The sequence below is a fragment of the Platichthys flesus genome, chromosome 2 (assembly GCF_949316205.1).
Source record: "Platichthys flesus chromosome 2, fPlaFle2.1, whole genome shotgun sequence".
Taxonomy (NCBI): Eukaryota; Metazoa; Chordata; class Actinopteri; order Pleuronectiformes; family Pleuronectidae; genus Platichthys; species Platichthys flesus.
The window spans coordinates 11,576,118-11,586,136 of record NC_084946.1 but is presented as its reverse complement, the minus strand read 5'-3'; the positions used below and the strand labels follow the sequence as shown (position 1 = coordinate 11,586,136).

At 46.3% G+C, this 10,019-nt stretch overlaps 1 protein-coding gene across 2 annotated transcripts in view; it reads left to right on the top strand.

Moving 5' to 3' along the window:
• The first annotated feature begins 246 nt into the window (after nucleotides 1-246).
• The window catches only part of LOC133963007 (plexin-A1-like), a 178,333-nt gene continuing 168,560 nt past the window's right edge, over nucleotides 247-10,019 (top strand). For both annotated transcript variants that reach the window (XM_062398223.1, XM_062398222.1), the window contains exon 1: nucleotides 247-366. The gene's annotated coding sequence lies outside the window, so the exon portion shown is untranslated. The remainder of the gene's footprint in view (nucleotides 367-10,019) is intronic.

The window sequence follows — 10,019 nt, the reverse complement described above, 5'->3', positions numbered from 1 at the left end:
CCTCTTTATTAGCTGTCTCTTGTCCACCTCTTGTCAGCTGCTGTAACAAGTGAATTTCCCCGATGTGTGGATCGATCAACTCGATCTTATCTCATCTGAAGTCCCCCCCACCCCCCCACCAGAACCCTCACACACCAGGGTTGAGGGCGCCCTCTATGGTCTCGATGTGGTACTGCAGCAGCGGAGCGCCTCCTCCTCCTCCTCCTCCTCCTAGCGGAGCCGCATTCCTCTCCATTCACACGCAGGGAGCAGCCGGGGAGAGAGCACCTCTACTCCGTGTGAGCAGAGTGGAAATGTCCGCAAGTTTTGGAATTTAAAAAGCAAACAACATGGCGAGGACAAGAGTCCTGAGGATCACCTGAATCTGTAAGTACCGGAGGGAACAACTGTGGAGTGGGAGCCGGCGGGTGGCGGAGCCGGTCACACGTTTAGGTTGACGGCGTGTCTTTCTCTCTCTGTCGGCGGCTCCGTGGAGGGAGTTTGTGTCGTGGTGGGCTTTTTCTTTTTCTCTCTCGCCGCGTCCCCCTCGCTCTCCGCGGCTAGCTCCTCCAAGGGGAGCTGGAAGACCCGAGCCGAACCGGGGGTCGTAAAAAAGACGAGAGGCGGAGAAGCCAGTCATTTAGGTGTGTGTGTGTGTATGTGTGTGTCGGCTTGTGGTGAATGTGTGACTGAGCCACACTGAACTAAATAAGAAGCTCGCTTAGTTCAGTAAACGAATCAAAACACTTCCTGCTTTTTAAATGTTTTAATCTAACTCCAAACACCTGGAGCGCGAACTGAGGAATGGCTGCTTTTTTTTCCTCGTCGTTTTGGAGGAAGTTGCGTGGGATTTGGTGCATAGTGAGGTGAGTTGCTGCGGTAAAACGCAGCACTTTTTGCGGGTGATAACGTGCAGTGTTGCCCATGTAGAACCCGAGCTGAGAGGGGGGGAGAGAACACATGGGGGCCAGTGGCGGGCTGCGTGGGGCTGTTGCATCGCCGCCAGCGCCGTGCGTGATCCCAGGTATTCACGGAGCTGACGCCCGCTGTCGCCTGGGTAAACAGTCCGGGGAGGCTGCGCTGCCGCCGCGCTTGTTTATTTCCTCGCATCTGAGTGGAGCCCGTCCAGGCTTTTCCTAAACGGACCTCAGGGAGGAGTTGTGCTGGATGTCTCCAGAGGGCTGGGAGCGAGGAAGGAGGAGGAGGGACGTGGTGCTTTTAAAAGAAATCGATTCCTTTATTAGCTTTGAAATAATTAGAAATTGTGTCCGCGCGGCGTGAAAAGCGCGTTAACCTGCTAACGAATGGGAGGCAATTTGTGGGCTTTTGTTGTTCGACAGCAATTGAATTCCCCGTGCGAGCGCGCGTGGAGCGTTGCGGGCTGTCTGTGGGTGTGAGGAGTGCGCATTGAAAACCTCCTCCATAGGAGTCTCCTCACTTCTGGCTTTTTAATCAAAACCTAGTTAACCAAATTGCAGCCCCCCCCGTCCACCAAGCACGCTACGTGAACTCATTTGGAGCGTTTTCAACATGTGTTCGTGAATCACATTAGGCGAGCAAAGGCTGAGACGGGATTTGAACCTGTTTTATGGAGGAGCAGTACGAGGAGTGGGGTCAGAACAGAGCATATAGACAAAACATCGCCCCAGTGTTCATTTAAGACTGAAGGACTCCTTAGGCCATTTAAACAAGCCCCTGTGTAAACCTGCCCGCAGTGATTGGTGTATTTATCTGCTGTTGCACCACTTGAGAACAGGCGATACGTGACTAATGTGCCCACTCTTTATCATAAGTGACATGACCCATTTTAGCCCGAGCTCACTCGTGCAGCAGCTTCTTATTGAATGTTCAATGTGATGGCCAGCATTCACATGTAAATGTGGGATTTGAACCATGACATGGGTGTTTGTTTAAGAGGTGGTGCCCAGTCACAGCTTTAAATCATTCGACCACAGACTCACTGACATCTCTCCCACCACACAACAGAGGTGTGCCCAACTCCTTCAGCTGGGTTTTTTGTAAGGGCTCTCTTATCCCACCTTTTCTATTTCGCTGGCGGAATTCCAAAAATGACCAAACGTTATTATTTGCTCCCGTTAAGAGAAACAGTGTTTATCCAATGAATAGCCATGGATCCCAGGGGTATTTGTTCTTGTTTGCAGCTTCCCAAATATCACACATTCTTATCTGACCTAATTCACTATCATACTGCAGAAAATATGCAGGCAACAATCTCACCTCAATCATTATTATTTCAGTTCCTCATACAGCCGACTTCTTCAGAAGTTCTTTTTTTGTTCCAAACCTGTGACCTTGCATGGCATTTCACATGAAAGCTGGCAACCCAGCCAGAGAATTACTAGCAATTTGCCTCAATCTTCCCTAATTATGATACAGATCTGCCCCACAATAGACCAGCAGTGTCGTGAATTTTTGAAAGTCTGCCCTGTCCAGCCTGTCTGGTGCTGTGAAGGGTAAATCGGCGGTGTCCAAACTCTGGAATTCAAGCTGACATGTGCACTTTGCACCCCTCTGGTCTTGCCTTTGTGTGGTTTGCCCCCTGTCACATTCCGCGGGACTTTTCAGTGAGCGGCATATTCAAGGTCTAATGAGATTGTAGATGGATGACAGAGCCCAAGAGCTGTGCTCAAGTGAGAATTGAATTGTGAATTGGCACAGTAAGCCTGGCCCTAAATATTTAGTTTTAGTGCATATATTGATGAAGGGCTGGATTTGAATGAAAATTCTCTCAAGCTCATGTGGGAGTTTCTCAGCTGGAGTGAGAATCTACTTCACTGGGTCAGTGAAATTGTTTATATATGAGAAAAGACTTTCAGTGCCTAACTCTATTCTTCAGGGTATACTGTGCTGTGATTCATGGCTTTCATGCTGCGTGCAGCTATATAGACTGTGCTCACACTCACGGCGTGCAGTGTGTGTGTGTGGCTAGAATGCAAAATTTTAGCTCCGAAGTCGTTTCCCTTACTTTTCCACACATTGGATTTTTTCTGATCTACCTCCCCATTCTCTCCCCCTCTCTCATGCACCTGCACTCATTTTCTAGTTGCATGTTGGTTCCCCCCCCACCTGTGATCTTCTTTTGCCTTTCCGGAGAAAAGACCACATGTAAGGTCTTGTACATCCTCAGTCTATTCCTGAGCCTCTCCAGATTCCCTTGCACAATTTCCAGCAGTCATTTTTCTACCTGTTGGCTAAAATTTGGAGCCTGGCCGTCTCTGTCCTTTGCTGCTGCTTGGTGCAGGGTGAAGCGTTTACTACTAGCGAAAGAGGATCCCTTCCCCAACCAGCGCAGGGGCTATATCAGAGAGTGTGGGTTATGTCATGGTCTAAACTCTGTCCCCCGTGTGTGATTGAGGGCTTCCTTGGCACAGCTGCACTGTAATGCAACATCTACTTTCATACCATAGCTGGTGGAGATGGTGTATTTTATTATATAAGTTTTCATTTGTGTCAGTCATAGTAAACAGGTTAGATGCGATGCTGGCGCTCTGCTGCATGTGTGTTTTATTCTGTGCTTCTCTGTCTCTTGCTCTTTTTCTCTTCATGGTTTCCTCTTGTTTGATGTTTCCCTGCTTCTGTCATATTGTCTCCTACTTCTTCATGTTGTCACCTCTCTCTCTTCCTGAACCTGGTCCCGTCATCTCTTCCCTCTATTTGAGTGTTCTTACTTGGTCTCTCTGGGTTTGCGAAGGCGCCCTGAGGCTAGGAGCCGCACAGCAGCAGCTATATTAAAACGCACTAAAGAGGGACCAGCAGCGGGCCTCTACCCGGAGGCCCTGCTGTTGTACACACACACACACATCTGCAGACACACACACCCTCAGCTCTCGTGGCGCTAACACCTCTCCAGCCGACAAGCCTTAATATGAAATAAACTCACTAGCCAATACCTGGCGGGCATGTCTTGACTGACTGCTCGAGTAGGAATGACCTCCATTTGGCCTGTGTAAGAAGCTGGGATTGGGAGTCAGTGGGTGGTATTGCACTGCAGAACGTTGGTGCGTTACGAATCATATCAAGACGTGAGTTTGCAGGCGAGCCAGCTGCATAAAACCTCATCAGTGCCAATCAGAAGCGAATTTAAAAGCAGACCGAGGTATCTGCAAGCTTCATCACATTTTGAAGGCGAAGGGAGCGCTCAGGGCTGGCAGCTTTATTTTGGTCCCTGGAAACCGCCTGAATTAGAGAGTATGCGTGAAGTGTGGACTGCCAGTGTGTTGAATTTTAAATGAAAGCGAGGTCTGTATTGTTTGAAGCCTTGACCTTCTCGAAAAATATTCTTTGTTGCATCACTCACTTCAGATGCAGCCAACTAAATATTACCTCTGCGGCGGCAGAGTAGAAATGTCTCAGCCAGGAATGGCTTATTTTGAGGGAAGCAGCTTTAGTTTCTCTGTCTCTGTGCTCATCCAAGTGAACTGTCTGTTATGTATAATTAATTTTCTTCTCTCCCAGTTTATTTTTATCGCCTACTTTTAACCATTCCTTCAAAGCACCCCTCCCCCGCTTCCGTCCTCGGCGGTTCCTGCTGAAAGTGACAGCTGCTCACGTACGGGGTTGCTTTTTGAAGCAGGCGCTAAAAAGGCCACTCACTCAAGACAACTTGAAATAGTAAAATCTCTGCCATTCTGACAGTATCAAAAACATGCCGGCTAATCTGGTTGCAAATTGAAAATAAACTCTGTGTCCTCTCATGGAGTACATCATTTACACTGTGTCCCTTTGTTCAGAGAGATGTTGATGAGTTTGGTCGAGATGTAAAGCAGAGGAGAGAACAGTTCATGAACACATTCTCCTGTTCACCGTTTTGTGGGCAGTTCAATTTTATTGACAGGAGGACTGCCTTGGGTTTATTCTCTCTGTCATATTGATAACCTTCTAGTTTGTGTGTTGGGTTCTGGTCCAAATAATAAAGAAAAAACCTCATTGGTTGTATTTGAACCAAGGTCTTGTGGCACATCATAGCTGGGGATTAGAATTAAGATTCTGCCTGAAGGTCCAAAGATGCAGGACTGACCACTTCTGACCCGGTGGCCTTGTGTAGAGAAATCCCCCCCGGGCACAGCCACAGCTCATGAGGTTCTCTCTGTGGCATGATAATGCTCTTGTCAGCATTCTGTCCATCTCCCCTCAGAAACTGACTCAACCTGGTGGCTTGGGTCTAAGTTTTGCATGGACATTAAAAAATTGCCTATCTTGTTGCATTTCCTCCTGTGAAGAAGAGCTGGGCACTACTATCGATCAGGATGTCACAGTTCCTTCCTGTAACATTAGCCAAACCTATCATCTGTATTGGTCTGTCATTTTATTGCTGTGGTGCACAACTGGTCTGGTAGTTTCTCGTAATTTCTGTTTTGGTGATCATTCGTGTGTAAATTCTTCTTCTCCCTTCTTAGTTTTCTGTTGCCTCTCAGCAAGGAGGTTCTGGGTTTTAACCTGAGCGCAGACTGTGTGGGTTTTTTCTGGGCACTCCAGCTTCCTCCCATGGTTCAAAGACTTACAGCTTAGGTGGAGTGGAGACTTTAAATGACCTATGGGTATGAAGGTTTGCATAGATAGTTGTGTAACTTTTTGGCCCTGTGAAATGCTTGTGACCTGTGCAGGGTGTACCCCACCTCTCACCCAATGTCCTCCGGGATTGGATCCATCCCATCCCCCAACTTATTTTGCAGACAGTGTCAACCTTTTAATTATATGCCAAATTCAGGCGCTTTAGAAATAAAAATGTTTATTTGGACACAAGTTAATCCAACTACAAAATTTAACTTACCAGCCCATTTGTGGTTTCTTCCTCATTTTTCTATTACTGTCAGCAGCCTCTGAGCAATGTAAACCATGGTATATGGCAGTTCTGTCTTCATAAGTGTCCTTTCAGTGAAGCACACCAAATTCCACGGGTTCAGACGAAATCTATTGATCTCTAAATGAATAAACTCTATCTGGCCCAGTCTGTCAGTAAAATCGGCAGGAAGTGTTGTTGATTTTCAGATCTCAGTTTAGATGAGGGAGCCTACTGGATGTTTACCGTGCTCACTAGAGTCTGTCTGCCTCTTCAGGCATGTTTGGCTTGTTAATGAGAACCACTGTGTGAGAGAGGAGACATTGCGCTGTGGATGTGAGCCTGTGCATGTATTTGCATTGAGATAAGTAATGCTAAGTCTTTGTGACATGCACACTGTATATCAGTAAACATAATGCTGTCTTAATTTGAATGTCTGCATTAACAAGGTGAGTCCTTGTGTTTAGTGTAAGGTAGCAGTCTCCTGTGTGGAGGAGATGAAACTGAGTTTACACAGGCTCATCTGTATTTATTGTTGTAATTAATGCTAATGGTGCAACAACTTTTAATTGCTTACTACCTTTTCTTCCTTCTCTCCACTTCATTCCTGTCTTCCATTTTTCGATCCCCCTTCTTGCACGCACACACACACACACACACACACACACACACACACACACACACACACACTGTCCTGCTTTCTGTTGTATTTAACAAGGAGAATCTTTTCGACTTTAGCATGTCTCCAGTCCCCTGTCCTGTAAATAAGATCAATAGAAGAATGGCCTTTTAAAAAGAGCCACTTGCCCAGGGACAGCATGGCCATAGCCTAGCCAATAATTGAGCTAGCAGCCTACCTTGCCCCTTTAGTGTGGCTGTGTTGACGCCAAGCCGTAAACAAGTCCAATGTTTTAAGAACGAAGGCCGACTGATTTCAGAGAGCTCAGCAGTAAGGTGGTGTTGCCCCCAAGGTGGAGAGGTGGGCATATTCGCAAAGGACACAGGTAGGATCACTCTGCCTCTTCTCTAGTTGCTTAACGTTTGCTTGTGATCTTACTTGCACATTGACACATGCGCCAAGGCTCATAAACCACACACACAAGATGACGATAAGAGCTCTTTCATAAATTTTGTTTACCATTTACCCCCCCCCCCCCACCATTTGTGCCTGTTGCTCTTTACATGTGGGCTGGTGCGTTCTAAGTAGGCAGATACTTAACTGAAAACCTGTCAATAGAGAATTTTTTTTTTTTCATATCTACAGAAAGGGCCTCTTGAATCCACCATGCGATCCCACTTCAGCTGGAGAAAGAGGGGTAGATTTGGGGTAGCTTTGGTCCTAAATCACTTTGGAGCACTTCCCAGCCTTTCTCCTACCCTTGTTTAGGTCTCATTCACTACTTTTCTAAAGCAGGTCCAAATGGGATCTGTCATGTTTTTTGTGCAAACTCAAAACTTTTCTGACTGAAAGAAGCATAAGTTTATTTGAAATCGTAGCCTACACGTCAAATGATTGTTGTTAGTAGAAGAGGTCCAAAAGTACCACAGACATGTTATTTTGAAGGGAACTGGAACATAAATAGTAGCACAATCGGTTTACACTTTGTAGTAAGAATGGGTTTACTTGCTCTGCAGCTGTAATCAATAAAGAATCGTTAAGAAATTGTTTGGCTCATTGCATCTATGTCCCTGTGCTTAAGGTGGAGCAAAATTTAAGTTGTCAAATATCAAATGTAGTCTGAAACTCCCCTCAAGCGGAATAGAATATCCTACACCTCCTCCCTCTCATGCCTTCCTTTTCTTTCCACAGCCTCTTTGTCAGCTCCCTCTTTTGTACTCTTCTCAAAGGGTTAAAGAGGGAGAAGTGATGAGTAGCTCGCTGCGTCTGGCCTCCATTGTGTTTTGGCATTGTGCCATTGCATAGCATGTCGACCATGTACACATGTACAAGGGACTTTTCTCTTTTCACTGGTGCTACAGTTACCCAGTAATACTACCCTAACCTTTTGCAAATCAATGCAAATACTCTCCAAAGGCTTGTAAGGCAAAAAGGCTAAATGCTAACAGAGGCTCAGAGGCAGCCAACTACAAATATACTGTGGGTTTAATGCCAAGGTTTAATCTATTTACTTTTGTATATCCTTCACTCTTCCTTTACAAACTCTTTGGAGCTACATTCAACATCTTTAGACTAAAGTTTTGGGATGCTCCAGAAAGACGTGTTGTTTTTCCTCAACCCTCACAGTGGAAACATGTGCTTGAGCATCATAAAACTCTGTTTCACTCCCTTTCCTCCCTTATAACGCTTGTTAAGGGGAAAACCACTCGATGACATGTGGTTCAAAACACTGGTGGCTGCTCAGCCTAATTCTTTTAGCAGACCACAGTTACCTCCACACTGCAATGGAGTCCCGGGGTGCTTTTAAGTTGCCTATCCCCCACTGACCCCCTGCAGAGGAGTGGCAAGAAAAGCAGGGGTACTCTGGGAATAAGTACTTCAGGCGAGACAATAGTGGACCGCCGGGAAGGGGGTGGGGTGTTGATTGTAACCAGAAATGGAACAGGAGGAGGAGGCCTAAAAACCTGGAAGAAGGGGTATGATAGGAGGAGGTCAAGGTTAGACTGATCCCTACTTTAAAGCCGGAATGGGCCAAGGACGATTTATTGCCAGGGGGCCTCTTGTTGCTTTTTGCCCAAACCAGGGGTGAACTTCAGAGCTGCTACTGCATTATGGGGATGGGACATGAAGGTGGTTGTGAGTATGAGCTGCACATTGCTGTCCCATACTGTCTCCAGTTTTGACCTCTGACCCTGGCATTCTTTCCCCCACCGGGAGCTGTCACACAGGTCATTGGCACCCAACTTCCCACATGAAGAGAGATTGTGTAGAGTATAAAGTCTTAAGGTCTCACTGCTCGTTTCTGACTCTCCTTGAGTTTGCAATTGCGAGTCGGTTTTCTCAGCTGGCAGATTTTCGTGGGCAAATAAGGAGGCTGAGCATATGACGAAACAGCCAGCTAACATGAAGGAATGTGTGTTACCATGCAGCTCTTGTACGGCCACTGCATTCCAAATGAAATGGGGTGTGTAACTTGTGACTCGAGTGATGTGCTGATGCGTGGCAGCTGGGAGGAGTTGCTTCCTTTCTCTCGGGCTGTCCTCCCTCTCTGCCTCACCAAGATTCACCATTCTCTTTTTTTCCGTTGCATGTAGAAGAATGTGGCTGTTGAGTTCATCGGCTCGGCTTTCAATTAATACCCAATTGTGACCTCATTTGGCTCTTGAAGTCAGCATGACATAGCATCCAGTGCAGCAGCAGACTCTCAGCCTGCCCTCTGACACATGAGAGAAAGTATTTGTCTAACTGGCGCTTGTGGCAACACTGGATGTTGAGTGCAGCTTGAAAACAATGGCATAAAACCAATGACTGATATTACAACAAATAAAATGGAAAGAAAAAGTTTAATTTTCCATCCAAGGATATCATCAACTTACAGCAAAATCATTTCTCCCATCTATTAGGAAGATGCCTTTCAGATCCATCGCCACATGCATCAATAGCAAAACATGGCAAAAAAACGTTTTTAGCTGATTCAAGAGGCACACCTCGTCCTGCCCTCTGCAATCAGTGCTGCAGTCAGACTTGGCCGCAGCACAGACATATTTTCAAAAGTAGCCCGTCTCCCATTCTGCTTGTAGCTGCAGCATCATAAAAGCCTTGAGCATTTAGATTTTTTTGAAAGGGCGGGATAGGAGAATTCTGAACAAAACGATGCCAGAGCCTGCACCTCGGCCAGAAACAGCTGAGGGAAAAGAAGAAGACAACAGAGAAGTGAGGGAGGGATCTTGGCAACACTAGCTAACTCAGAACAGCAACACGGCTGCTCGCACCAAAGAATAATAAATACTGCTGCAGAGAGAAGCTCTTGTATGCAAGTCAGAGTGGAGAAGAAGAGAGAGCGTTGGGAAAGGAGGACGACAAAAACTCAGAGCAGCTGAGCCAAACTTTAATTAAGGATTGAACACGGCATTGGAACAGCTTTCTTACGCGACCCCGCCACACCAGCTTTACAGCATTTTTTATTTGGGAGCCAAACAGATGTTACGTGGGGTGGCGATTTTACTGAATGAGACATTTGGTTTCAGAGAAGAGGAGGAAGTTAAATTCTCCCTCTCTATGGACTGCTGATGGAATTAGATGTAATCATGGAATTAGTGTTAAGTTCTGCTGTTCAAATCA